Genomic DNA, 15,008 nt, shown 5'->3' on the forward strand with positions numbered 1-15,008 from the left:
TCTTTTTTTTTTTAATTTTTTTCAACGTTTATTTATTTTTGGGACAGAGAGAGACAGAGCATGAACGGGGGAGGGGCAGAGAGAGAGGGAGACACAGAATCGGAAACAGGCTCCAGGCTCTGAGCCATCAGCCCAGAGCCTGACGCGGGGCTCGAACTCATGGACCGCGAGATCGTGACCTGGCTGAAGTCGGAGGCTCAACCGACTGCACCACCCAGGCGCCCCAAGGATGTTTACTCTTACCACTTTTAATAAACAGCACTGGAAGTCCAAGTCACAGCCAGCAGATAAACGAAATGAAACAAAACAATGTAAAGTAAAAATAAAATAAAACATAATATAAAATAAAATAAAATACAAACAAATCCAAACGTGGAAGAAGTGAATCTTCCACACTTTGTAGATTACATGACACTATATATAGAAAACCCTAAAGAGTCCACCCAATAACTGCTAGAACTGATAAATGAATTCAGCAATGTCACAGGATACAACATCATTGTACAGAAATCTGTTGCAATTCTAGACAACAATAATGAAGCAGTAGGAGAAATTAAGAAAACAGTCCCATTTGAAGTTGTACATCAAATAATAACGTATCTATGAATAAATCTAACCAAAGTGGTGAGTGACCTATACTCTGAAAACTATAATACAGTGATGAAAGAAATTCAAGTTGACACAAAAAAATGGAAGGATATTCCATACTCATGGATCGGAAGTACAAATTTCATGGAAATGTCTATACTTCCCAAAGCAACTGGCATAATTAATGCAATTGCCATCAAAATAGCAACAACATTTTTCATAGAACTAGAACAGTCCTAAAATTTGTACGGAACCACAAAAGACCCCAATCTTCAGAGTGAACAACCTTTATGTGAAGTGATAATTATGGATGGCACTATGTCTCTGGATCTTATGCTCCAAAACACAGTAACTCTTGCCTAAGCATCTGAACAAAGTTAGACATATCCCAACCAAGGATCATTCTACAAAATACATTCTACAAACGTACCCTCAAAACTTAGCAGATTATGAAAAATATGGAAACATCTAAAAATCGTCATGGCCAAGTGGAGCCTAAGGAGACAGTATGAGGGTAATGTACCAGGTGGGATGATTCTGGGACAGAAGAGGTTAAAACCGAAGCATATGAATACAAATATAAACTTTAGTTAATACTACCATATCTCTTCGGGATATTGATTGTGATCATGTATCAACTCATAAGACATCAATAGTCAGAAAACAGTCTGATGTATGTGGAGACTCAATAATATCTTCCCAATTTTTCTGGTAACTAGAAACCCATCCCGAATGAAAAGATTATTAATAATCATGGTTTTACATTTTCAACACATAATATTATATGACTAGTTCTAGTATTAGTTACTAGTGATGGCCATGCACCTATTCTTGTTGTTCTTACTACTGTTTAATTTAAATAGGGGCGCCTGGGTGGCGCAGTCGGTTAAGCGTCCGACTTCAGCCAGGTCACGATCTCGCGGTCCGTGAGTTCGAGCCCCGCGTCGGGCTCTGGGCTGATGGCTCGGAGCCTGGAGCCTGTTTCCGATTCTGTGTCTCCCTCTCTCTCTGCCCCTCCCCCGTTCATGCTCTGTCTCTCTCTGTCCCCAAAATAGATAAACGTTGAAAAATAAATAAATAAATAAATAATAGCATTCATGGTACAGAAAACTGAATGCATGATAAACACTTCATAGAAACATCTACTTTACATATTTTAAAATAATAACATATGCATGTATCACTGTATTATGTGATATGTAAATTAAGTGTTTTTCTGATCTTGAAAGAGCATGTCATTGAATGGCTTTCCATAAAGGTGGTTATCCTAGATAATGAATGATACTCAGATTTTACAGGATGTACTTCACATCATGCCTGAACATTGTCAAAAAAAAAAACCATGTACACACGGACAGATGGATCATTGTGACTAGCTCACTTATTGCAAAGAATCCTTGCTTTAATATTTCACGCATATTTTTACCAGGAATACAAGAGAATGAAATATTTCCAAGTCAAAGAGATATTCAAAGGCTGGAAGAATGATAGGGTGTTCAAGGGGTTTCAGAAGGAAAAGATGTGACAATGAAGTGGCAGTCACAGGGAAGCAGCTTTCTCTGGTCCACTTTGACAGGTTTCCATGAGGGGATGTCCATCACAGCATGTGATCTGCAAAAGGGTAAGACCCAGAAGTACAAAAGACAAAGACAATGCTTTAGGAAGAGGTGACTTGGAAAGGGTGCTTCTGTGCCTAAGTGATGGCTCAGCAACCTGGCTGCGGGTCCCTGAGTCAAAGATTTCAGAAGGCCATCAGTAACCTAGACTCACAAAGATCTTAGTAACATACATCAATGTAACTTAGAATCACAAAAATCTTAGAGCCACAGAGTTGATCTTCATCTACGATTAGGAGATGGTCACAGTTTTACAGGATATGGTCATCGGGCTGGCAGTAGATGGCTAAAATATTATTTAGGGCTATATTTTTAATAAAAAAATCGATGTGTAAAAATATGGGTTTGGAATGTAAAGAAAACTCACAGGACCATCATGGAGTTACTTACGTTAAGGTCCCATATCACCAAACCTAATTTCATTTCTGCAGGAATGTAACCTTTAACCAGTAAGCAAAGAATTTCATAGTCAGTGCTGGAAACTTAACTGATAGACCCCTGCCATTCCCCTCATGGAGGAAATCTTGCCTAAATAAGGTATTCCACACCACTAAACTTGTTTTAAGTTTATTTATTTTGAGACAGAGAGAGAAAGAGAGCACATGCAAGGGAGGGGCAGGAATAGAGGGAGAGAGAGAATCCCACGACCATGAGGTCATGATCTGAGCCAGGATCAAGAGTCAGACACTTAACCAAGCCATCCAGGCACCTCGAGAATGTGGAGTTTCAAAATTTAGCAGGCATGGCTGAGATACAGCCATGAGGGCACTGGACTACTCCTTGAGAGAAGGCAGCAAACTACTTGCAGGCATATGGTATGGAAACAGTGATCTGTACATTGCCTGGTGCACACAGTGGGGAGATTATACACTCATCATGAGAGCATCCCTGAGAGGCAGCGTTCACAACGAGGGGACAAAGGAGTTAGGACAGAGGAGCTAGGTAACGCCATTTTCCTCCTCTTCCCCACAGCATAAACACAGAGCCATCTGCTGGAAACAAGGTCATCCCCACACTGGCTGCCTAAGCTGCTTACACTAACCCCACCTTCCTGTGCTCTGGAGAGACTGGCCTTCTAGGTCAATCAGGCTTGCCTCAGTTCCAACGGAGGTGTCCCTTCCCTAGAAGACCAGCAGAAGCCCATGACCACAGCACCTCTCTTGACCAGACAGTTCTGCAGGGCTTCACTTCGAGTGGCAGTCGTTTCAAGTCTCATTTAACAAGCAGATCAGAGCAGGCCTAGAGAAAACTCAGCACATTCTGGTCAAGGACTATACATTGCCCATACAACTGGCCAGAAGGATAGTGCAGCCAGAGCACAAAACAGTGCATGAAACACACACCACAGACACTCCCTGATGTGTCAGGCCCTGGACACTAGATGACCTCCTCTTGATAAAGCCATTCATCTCACAGGCAGGTAACACAATGAGGTTTGGTAACAGAGAGAAGACAAATACTCAGCTAAAATGCCAAGACAAGAGGAATACATCCCAAATGAAAGAACAAGATAAGGTCATGGCCAGAGAAATGGAAGGAACACTTCCAAACTCATCCTATGAGGCCAACTTGGCCTTGAGTCCAAACTGGACAAAGACCCCACTAAAAAGGAAAACTACAGACCAATCTCCCTGATGAACCTGGATGCAAAAATTCTCAACCAAAATTAGCAAACTGGGTCCAACAATACATACAAATAATTATTCACCACAATGAATTGGATTTATTCCTGGGATGCACAACTGATTCAGTATCTGCAAATCAACTGATCCGATACATCCCATTGATAAAAGAAAACAACCACATGATCCTCTCAATAGATGCAGAAAAAGCATTTGACAAAATGCAGCATCCTTTCTTGATGAAAAAAAAAACACTCATGAAAGGAGGGATAGAAGGATCTTGTCTCAATATCAGTATGTCCAGATACGAATGTCCTACAGCTAAATATCATCTTCAATGAGGAAAAACAGAGCTTTCCACCTAAGGTCAGGAACACGACTGGGATGCCCACTCTCAGCACTGTTATTCACCATTCTGTTGGAAGTCCTAGCCTCAGCAATCAGACAACAAAAAGAAATACAAGGTGTCCAAACTGGCAAGGGGGGGGGGGTCAAACTTTCCGTCTTCACAGACATGATACTTCTATGGAAAATCCAAAAGACTCCACTGAAAAACTGCTAGGACTGATACAGGAATTCAGGAAAGTCTCAGGATATAAAATCAATATACAGAAGTTGATTGCATTTCTATACACCAATAATGAATCAGCTGAGAGAAATCTAGGATTGATGTACTTTACAACTGCACTGAAAAACACAAAATACCCAGGGATAAACTTAACCAAAGAGGTAAAAGATCAGTACACTTAAAACAATAGAGGGGAGCCTGGGTTGCTCAGTCAGTTAAGCACTGACTTCAGCTCAGGTCATGATCCCTCACTTGTGGGTTCGAGTCCCACAATAGGCTCTGTGCTGACAGCTCGGAGCCTGGAGCCTGCTTCCGAGTCTGTGTCTCCCTCTCTCTCTCTCTCTCTGCCCCTCCCCTGCTCATGCGCTCTCTCTTTCTCTCTGTCGCTCTGTCTCAAAAATAAACAAACATTAAAAAAATAAAGGAACAAACCATACAACGTCTATGAAAGAAATTGAAGAAACACAAAGAAATGGAAAAACATTCCATGCTCATGGATTAGAAGAACAAATATTGTTAAAATGTCAATACTACCCAAAGCAATCGACACATTCAATGCAATCCCTATCAAAATAACACCAGCATTCTTCACAGAGCTAGAACAAACAACCCTAACATTTGTAGGGAGCCAGAAAAGACCCTAAACAGACAAAGTCATGTTGAAAAAGAAAACAAAGCTGGAGACATTACAATTCTGGACTTTATGCTGTATTAGAAAGCCACAATCATCAAGAGAGTATGGTACAGGCACACAAACGGACACAGATCAATGGAACGGAATAGGGAACCCATAAATGGACCCTCAGACATATGGCCGAGTAATCTTTGACAATGCAGGAAAGAATATCCAATGGAAAAACAAAGTCTCTTCAGCAAATGGTACTGGGAAAACTGGACAGTGAGAAGAATGGACCTGAACTATGTTCTTAAACCACACACACACACACACACACACACACACACACACACACACACACCTCAAAATGGGTGAAAGATCTAAATGTAAGAAAGGGACCAAAAAATCCCTTTGGAGAGGAGAAAACAGGCAATCTACCTCCTTGATCCTGGCCACAGCAACTTCTTGCCTGTCATGTCTCTGAAGCAAGGGCAATAAAAACCAAAATGAACTTTTGGGACCTCAAGATAAAAAGCTTCTGCACAGCAGAGGACACAATCAGCAAAACTAAAAGGCAACTGAATGAAATGGGAGAAGATGTTTGCAGGTGACATCAGATAAAGGTTAGTATCCAAAATCTATAAAGAACTTATCACACTCAACACCCCAAAACCAAATAATCCAGTGAAGAAATGGGCAAAAGACATGAAGAGACACTTTAAGAACGATGACATCCAGATTGGTCACACAGGAAAAGATGTTCAATCTCACTCGTCATCACTGAAATACAAATCGAAACCACAATGAGATATCCCTTCACACCTATCAGAATGGCTAAAATTAACATCTCCAGAAACAACAGATGTTGGCAAGGATGCAGAGAAAGGGAACGCTTTTGCAATGCTGGTGGGAATGCAAAGTGGTGTAGCCACTCTGGGAAATAGTATGGAGATTTGTCACAAAAACTAAAAATAGAACTACACTAGGACCCAGCAATTACACTACTAGGTATTTATCCAAAAGATACACTAACACTGACTCAAAGTGGCACATTCACTCTAATGTTTATAGCAGCATTATCAACAATAGCTAAATTATGCAAAGAGCCCAAATGACCAATGAGAGATGAATAGATAAAGAAGATGTGGTATATTCATGCAATGGAATATTACTCGGAGATCAAAAAGAATGAATTCTTGCTGTTTGCAACAACGTGGATGGAACCAGACTTTATTATGCTAAGCCAAATATGTCAGAGAAAGACACACATCCTATGATTTCTCTCATCTGTGGAATTTAATACAACTGATGAACGTAGTGAAAGAAAAGCAAAAATAAGATACAGAGAGGGAATCAAACGATAAGAGACTCTTAAATACAGAGAAGAAACTCAGGGTTCCAGGAAGTTACTGAATAGGGGTATGGGCTAAATGGGTGATGGGAATTGGGGAGGGCAATTGGGATGAGTACTGGATATATATTGTAATTGATGGATCACTAAATTCTGATCCTGAAGCTGTATTCCACTATAAGGTAACTAACGTGGGCTTAAATTTAAAAAAGAAGAAATATTAAAAATAAGTAAAGAAATATACTACCACTCAAAGGAAAAGAATATTTAAATTGGGCTCTTTGAGTGGAAATGAAAGATTAAAAGGGTTACAGACAAGAAAGGATCAGAGAAAACATCAAGAAACAATGGCAAAATAACTAGTAGAATGGCACTAAATATATACCCATCAATAATCACTCTGAATGTACGTGGACTAAATGCTCCAATCAAAAGACATTGGATAGGGTGTCAGAATGGGCAAAACAAACAAACAAACCAACAAACAAAAACAAGACCTATCTAGATGCTGCCTAGTATCTAGCTTCCCTAGTATCTAGTATACCTAGTATCTAGGGAATGAAGAAACATTTATTATGCCAATAATGTCAAAAGAAAGCCAGTAGTAATACTTATATCAGGCAAAATAACCTTTAAAACCGAGGCTCTATTTTGGTACCCCTTGGGTAAATACCTCATAGTGACATTGCATGCACCCAGTATTTGTAGCAGCATTATCAACAGTAGCCAAACTATGGAGAAAATCCAAGTATCCACCAACTGATTAAGGTATAAAGAAGCTGTAGTGTGTATGTGTGTGTGTGTGTGTGTGTGTGTGTGTGTGTGTGTGTACATATGTATACGCATATGTATGTTCATATATACATACATACATATATACAATGAAATATAACTCAGCTTCAAGAAGAATGAAATCTTGCCATTTGCAACGACGTGGATGGAGCTAGAATGTATTATGCTAAGTGAAATATGTCAACCAGAGAAAGGCAAATATATGATTTCACTCATGTGGAATTGAAGAAACAAAACAGATGAAAACATGGGAAGGGGGAAGGAAAAGTGAAGAGTGGTAACAAACCACATGAGTCTCTTAATGTTAGAGAAAAAAATTGAAGGTTGATGGAGGGAGATAGGTCAGCACTGGGCTAGATGGGGGATGAGTATTAAGGAGAGCACTTGTTTTGATGAGTACTGGGTGTTGTATGTAAGGGATGAATCCCGAATCCGAGAATGCACTATATGACAACTAGACTTAAATTAAAAATAAATAAATAAATAAATAAAGCTATAACAAGAGATGAAGACAGACACTATCTCTTACTAAAGGGGACAGCTAAACAAGAATATCCAATATTGTAAATTTTGATGCACCCAACATGCGATCACCAAGTATATAAAACATTTAAAAACAACCATAAAGGAACTCATTTATAATAATATAACGATAGTAGGGGACTTTAACACCACTCACATCAATGGACAGAACCTGTAAACAGAAAATCAACAAAGAAACAATGGCTTTGAATGACACACTGGACCAGATGGGTTTAATAGATATGTTCAGAACACTCCATACTAAAAGGGCGGAGTACACTTTCTTTTCAGGCGCACATGGGACATTCTCCAGAATTGATCACATTCTAGGTCACAAATCAGGCCTCAACAGGTACCCAAAGACAGAGATCAGACCAAGCATCTTTCTGACCACAAAGCTAGGAAACTGGAAGTCAACAACAAAAAAGCAGGGGTGGGGGGTATAAGGTCACATATAAAAGGAGGTTAAATTACATGTCACTAAATGAATGGGTTAAACAGGAAATCAATGGGAAAATACACTGAAACAAATGAAAATGAAAATATACTGGTAAAAACCTTTGGAATGCGGCAAAAGCATTCTATGATGGAAGTACATAGCAATACAAGCCTACCTTAAAGAGCAGGAAAAATCTCAAACAATCCTAACTTACAACCAAAGGAATGAGAGAAAGAACAGCAGAATGGAGGAAATAATACGTGTTAAGGCAGAAATAAGGAATATAGAAACTAAAAAGACACTAGACCAAATCAATGAAACCAGGGGCTGGTTCTTTGAAAGCAGTAATTAACTTGAAAACCTCCTAGACAGACTTTTCACAAGGAAGAAAGGACTCAAATAAATAAAATCACAAATAAGAAAGGAGAAATAACAGTCAACACCACAAAACTGCAGTTAGAAGATAATATTATGAACAACTATATGCAACAAATTGGACACTCTGAGATATGGACAAATTCCTAGAAACAAACTACCAAAACTGAAACAGGAAGATACATATAATCTGAAAACAGAAAGAAATCAAATCAGTAATAAAAAATATCTCCCCCCAACACAAGAGTTCAGGGCCAGAGGGCTTCACTGATGAAGTCTACCATCCATTTAAGGAAGAGGTAGTATGTATTCTCCTCGAATTATTACAAAAAATAAAAAAGAAGGAAAACTTACAAATTCATCTTATGAGGCCATCGTTACCCTGACACCAAAACCAGATAAAGCCTCCACTAAAACCAAAAACTGCTGGGGTGCCCGTGCGGGTCAGTCGGTTTACTGTCCAACTCTTAATTTTGGATTAGGACATTATCTGGTGGTGTGTGCGTTCAAGTCCCACGTTGGGCCCTGCGTTGACAGTGTGCAGCATGGCCAGAAATCTCTCTCTCCCTGTCTCTCTGCCCCTTTCTCACTTTTATGTACTCTGTCTAAGGAAAGAAATAAACATGTAAAAAAATGTTAAATAAATGTTAAATAAAACTGCAGACCAATAGCCTGATGACTATCTATGCAGAACTTCTCATTAAAATACCTTCAAATTAAAGTCAACAATACATTAATAGGATCATTTACAATAATCAAGTGGGATATATTCCTGGGCTGCAAGTGTTGTTCCACATTCACAGATCAATCAACATGATGCACCACAGTAATAGAAGAAAGGATAAGAACAATAAGATGCTTTCAACAGATGCAGGAAAACTATTTGACAAAATGTTACATCCATTCATGATAAAAAACCTCAGCAAAGTACATTGAGACTCAACCTACCTGCACATAATAAAGGTCATCTAGGAAAAACCCACAGCTCATCTCATCCTCAATGGGGAAAAATTGAAAGTTTTTCCTCCAAGGTCAGGGACAAGATAGGAATGACCCCTCTCACCACTGTTATCCCACATAGTACGGGAAACCCTAACCACAGCACTCAGACAACAAAAAGAAATAAGAGGCATCCAAATCGGCAAGGGAGAAGTAGCACTTTCGCTATTTGGAACTGACATGATGTGTTCTATAAAAAACATGAAAGGCTCCCTTAAAAATTGCTAGAATTGATATATGAATTCGACAAGTCACAATATACAGAAATCAAGGAACATAGATGTATTGAATTTCTAACGCAAATCATGAATTAACACAGAGAGAAAGTAAGGGATCAATCCCATTGACAGGCTCACAAATACCACAAGAAACCAGGAATATACCTAACCAAAGAGGTGAAAGACCTGTACTCTAAAGGCTATGAAACACTGATGAAAGAAATGGAAGAGGACACAAAGAAGTGGACATACATTTCATGTTCATGGATGGGAAGCACAAAATACTGTTAAAATGTCTACACTCCTCAAAACAATCTACACATATAATGAAATCCCTATCACACTAACAAAAACATTTGTGACAGAACAAGAACAAATAACCTCAAAATTTGTATGGAATAACAAAAGTCCCCAAACAGCCAAAACAAACTTGAAGAAGAAAAGCAAAGCTGGAGACATCACAATTCCAGACTTTAGGTTATATTACAAAGCTGTACTGATCAGAACATTATGTTACTGGCAAAACAACGACAACAACAAAAACACAGAGGCATAGACCAATAGAATGGAAACCCAGAAATGAACTCACACCTATATGGTCAATTAATTCTCAACAAAGCAGGAAAGAATATCCATGTGTCTTGGGACACATGGGTGGCTCAGTCAACAAAGCGTGTGATTGTGAATTCAGCTCAGGTTATGATCTCAGGGCAGTGCAGAGCACTGTGAAACCTGAAACCACAAAAATCCCAGAGGATAACATGGGTAGTATCTTACTTGACACTGCCTGTACAAACGTCTTTGTAGATATATCTCTAGAGGTAAGGGAAACACAAGCAAAAATAAGACTTCATAAAAAGTAAAACCTTCAGTCACCAAGGAAATAATCAACAAAAGTAAAACATCAACAGAATGATATTTGCAAACGACATCAGATAAAGGGTTAGTGTCCAAAATATATACAGTTATACAGCACCCAAAAAATGAGAAATCTGATTAAAAATGGGCAGAAGACACGAATGGACATTTCCCGAAGGAAGACATATACATGGCCAAGAGACACATGAAAAAATGCTCAACAATACTGATCTACAGGGAAATACAATTCAAAAGTACAATGAGATAACACATCACATTTGTCACAATGATGAAAATCAATGAAGGATGAAACAGCAGGTGTTGCCAAGGATGTGGGGGAAAGAATAACACTCTTGCACTGTGGGTAAGAATGCAAACTGGTGCAGCCACTCTGGAAAACAGAGATTTCTAAAACAAAACAAACAAACAAACAAACAAAAAACCCCAAAAAAACAAAAAACAAAAAAACCCAAAAACCAAAAAACAAAAACTGGAAATAGAAGTACCTTATGATCCAGCAATTTCACTACAAGGTATTTCCACAAAGAATACAAAATCTTCAAAGGGATTCATGCACTGTGATGTTTACAGCAGCATTTTCTACAACAGCCAAATTACGGAAACTATCCAAGCATCCATCAACTGATGAATAAATTGAGATGTGGTATATGGAATGTAATATTATTTAGCCGTAAAAACATGAAATCTTGTCATTTGCCATGAGCTGGATGGAGTGAGAGAATGTTATCTTGGGTGTAATAAGCCTTTCAGACAAAGACAAATACCAGATGATTTCACTAACACATGGAAATAAAATAAAACAAAGCTGGGGGGAAGGAGACAGTGACAAACAGACTCTTAACTAGGAAACAAACTGAGGGCTTCCAGAGCAAGGTGGGGAATGGGTGAAACAGCTGCTGAGGATTAAGAAGTGCACCTGGGATGAGCACCGGTGACGTGTGGAAGCGTTGCTCTATATTGTACACCTGAAACTAATACTACACTGTGTCTTTACTCACTGCAATTTAAATTAAAGATAACGTACGTTAATGACAGGTACCTACCAGGTTTTCTGTAGTTTGCAATCACTTCACTAGGTTGGAAAAATAACCATCAAATTTTTTAAAAAGCATGTATGATGTGGGGGACAGTTTGTGCCCTTACCTCGGTCTCTGGTTCCAGCAGGACTCGGAATGGGTCCCAGCTCATTCTTCTAGGAGTTCCCAAAACGAGCATTTCATGTATTCATGTCCTAAAGGAATGCAGCTCCCATTCTTCTGAATTTCTGTCAGCGTTTCTTCCCAGAAACAAGCCTGAATCTGGAACAAACCATCGACTGCATCGAGGGGTGATGTCGTGGGACCCTGCAATCCACGAAGCCTTTAGTAAAATACGTCTTGTTCAAATACTGTCCGGGAAGGGGAGGAATGAATCACGGGAACAGCCCAGAAAATGCAAGGGCCTGTGCAGCTCAGCAACCAGCTTGCCCAGGGAAGCCACCCAGCGCCCACTCCTCAGCACTCAGTACAATAAGGCAAATTCTCTCTGGCGACTCAGGAGATGCCAAGTTGCTACAAAGCTCCCAAGGTCTCCCCTGGGACGGGCGGCACAACCTGCTGGAAATGCAGCCTGCTCGCTGTACTGAGGCAGCGGCAGAGGCCCTGAGTCCTCTGGGAACAATCAAAGCTCTTCCTGCTCTGAGGTGCCCTGGGTCAGAAAAGCAGATGGTGCGCCCTCTGCTGGCCATCACTGCCTGGGCGGAGGAACCGGCCTCTCCGGGTCTGTGGTGCTCGAGCTCTCTCTGCTGGCCATCATGGGCATTCTTGCAATGTGGAAGGCCCTGGTCGCTCAGCTGAGACACTTAAGGTGCTCTGGGCAACTAAACCTGTTCTCCACATTGGGAAAGGTTTTAATGACAGGGCCTGGGACACAAAGAAATCTTTTCCTTCTCCTTTCTTGTGAGTGAAGAATGAAACCGAATTTATTAACGTAATGACATCATTTGTAATGTTTTAAGCAATGTTCACATAAAAATAGAACGTCAATTTACACTTGCTGAGCAAGAGGTAATTGTGTTTACCACCAAAATACTTAGGTTAGATAAAGAATGAACACCTTTGAGAGAGATACCGGTGTCAGCTATGGACTGAATGAGTCCTAGGGATACAAGGGACAGCCAATGGAATGGAGTCAATCCTGTAATAATACTGTTGCATGCTTTCACAGGATAGCTACACTTGTGCTTAAGTACAATATAATTTATAGACATATGAAATGACTACAATGTATGCCTAAAACTCATACAACAAATGTGTGGACAATATTTCAATTAAAAATAGACAACCTTTACACTATCTTTAATTTCTCCTTCTTTGCCAATAAACTATCATTCCTGGAGCGCTTGGGTGGCTTAGTTGGTTAAGCGTCCGACTTTGATGCAAGTTGTGATCTTGCAGTCCATGACTTTGAGCCCGGCGTCAGGCTCTGTCCTGAGAGCTCAGAGCCTGGAGCCTGCCTCAGATTCAGTATCTCCCACTCTCTCCCCCCTCCCCAGCTCGGGCTCTCTCAAAAAAAAAAAAAGAAAGAAAAAAAGAAACATTAAAAATGAAAAATCATTCCTAATTTGGAATCTGTGAAATTCCATTTATACCAGATTCTCTAACATCACCATCTTGATGTGGAGAGCTTATCTGAAAAGTCACTAATAATATCTTTGATGACACATATGTGACAAGGTCAGAATGAAACTTACAGGGAGCTACGAATCAGTTGTGAATTTACAGTATGTATCCTTGGCTAATATTTCCAATGAAACGTGATTTAGGGACACGGATGGATGAAATAATGTCCACCAGTCATATAGGTAAATATCCTATAGGACCATTATGCCTTCAATTACTAATTGCCATCTCTTCAGAATTAAAAGAAAGCTGGGACAAGAAAATGTCTTTGAATTTGATGTAAGAGAAGACTAGAGTGTTTTAAAGTGTTCACCTACCTTCTGGAATCCTCAGATTTGTTGTGGACAGGAGGATAGCAACCCATGATTGGGATGCACACGGCTAGTCGCAGAGGGAGGATATGGACCTTATTTTCAATTTTTTTAATCAATATCAGCCATCCACCTCTGCCACGTAGACTTCAGGACCTGGGGGCAACATTATGCCTGATACCTGGGTTCAGAACTTGAGGAAGGCCAGCTGGTGGGGGAGAGGGGAAATCCAACAGGGCCTGGGGCAGTGAGGGAGATGGCCCCAGGACACCTCCCCACAGGGCAGGCTTGGAGTTTACCTGCCAAAGAGCAGCACAATCTCCCTCAAGACATCCCTCTCCATGACAGAACATGAGGCTGAGCCTCACAATTCCAGAAGAAATGAGGGATACCCATCTGTTCAATTCCAATGGCTTCTGCAGAGCTTGGACATAGGGATGTTGGAGTCTTGGGGTCACGGAACTCTGATGCCCATGATACAAGCCCTTTCTGCCCCAGCACTCAGGGCTACCTCATACATCCCCTCTCCCCTGATGCATCTCATGCCGTCCACATATCTCCAGCAGGTGTCTACCTTCCTCTTTGTACTTCCTCTTTGTCACTGTTTCTCTCTAACCACATCTATGTTTCTTCCTTTCACTCTTTAGGGAGTGGTGTAACATACGGTGCTAACCTTTATTCTTATACATGTGAATACCCAATTTTCCCAGCACCAGTTATTCAGGAGACTACTCTTCTCCACTGTGTATTTTTGACTCCCTTGTCAAATAGTAGTTGACTGTGCATTCATGGGTTTAGTTTGGGCTCTCAATTTCCATTCCATTGTCTTGTATGTGTGCTTATCCCAGTGATATAACTGACTTCTTTGTGTTAGAATGAAGCTTGAAATCAAGAAGTGTGATGCCTCCTATTTTGTCCTTTCTTGCATTGGCTACTTCGGGTCTTTTTGTGGTTCCAAATACATTTTAGGATATGTGTTTCTAATTGCATACAAATTGCATTGGAGTCTTGATAGAGATTGCACTGAATCTCTAGAGGGCTTTGAGTAGTATGGACATTGTATCTATATTAATTCCTCTTACAGATGGACATGGGGTGGCTTTTCACTGACTTGTGTGTTCTGTTTCTTTCATCCAAATTGAATTTCTTCCATTTCTGCACACAGGTTTTATAGTTTTCTGTAGAGATCTTTCACTTCCTTGGCTAAATTTATTCCAATAAATTTTATTGTTTTTGATGCTATTGTAAACAGGATTGTTTTCTTTCCTTCTTAGATATTTTGGTTAGTGTATAGGAATGCTACAGAATTTGATATGGTGACTTTCTCTTTTGGAAATTTACTGTATTTCTTCATTAGATATTAACAGGTTCTTTTACATTAAACTTTTTATTTCATTCCTTTACCTTATTTAAAACAAACATGTTATTTGGGAATAGCTGACACACTATGTT

The 15,008-nt window shown here is 39.9% G+C and overlaps 1 long non-coding RNA gene across 1 annotated transcript in view; it reads right to left on the minus strand.

Moving 5' to 3' along the window:
- The window catches only part of LOC121016105 (uncharacterized), a 34,637-nt gene extending 22,459 nt beyond the window's left edge, over positions 1 to 12,178 (minus strand). Inside the window, exon 1 of the long non-coding RNA XR_005784111.1 lies at positions 11,729 to 12,178. This is a non-coding gene — a long non-coding RNA (uncharacterized LOC121016105). The remainder of the gene's footprint in view (positions 1 to 11,728) is intronic.
- Positions 12,179 to 15,008: the final 2,830 nt, after the last annotated feature.

The sequence above is a fragment of the Herpailurus yagouaroundi genome, unplaced genomic scaffold (genome assembly GCF_014898765.1).
Source record: "Herpailurus yagouaroundi ecotype Mexico unplaced genomic scaffold, PumYag 208, whole genome shotgun sequence".
NCBI classification, from domain to species: Eukaryota; Metazoa; Chordata; class Mammalia; order Carnivora; family Felidae; genus Herpailurus; species Herpailurus yagouaroundi.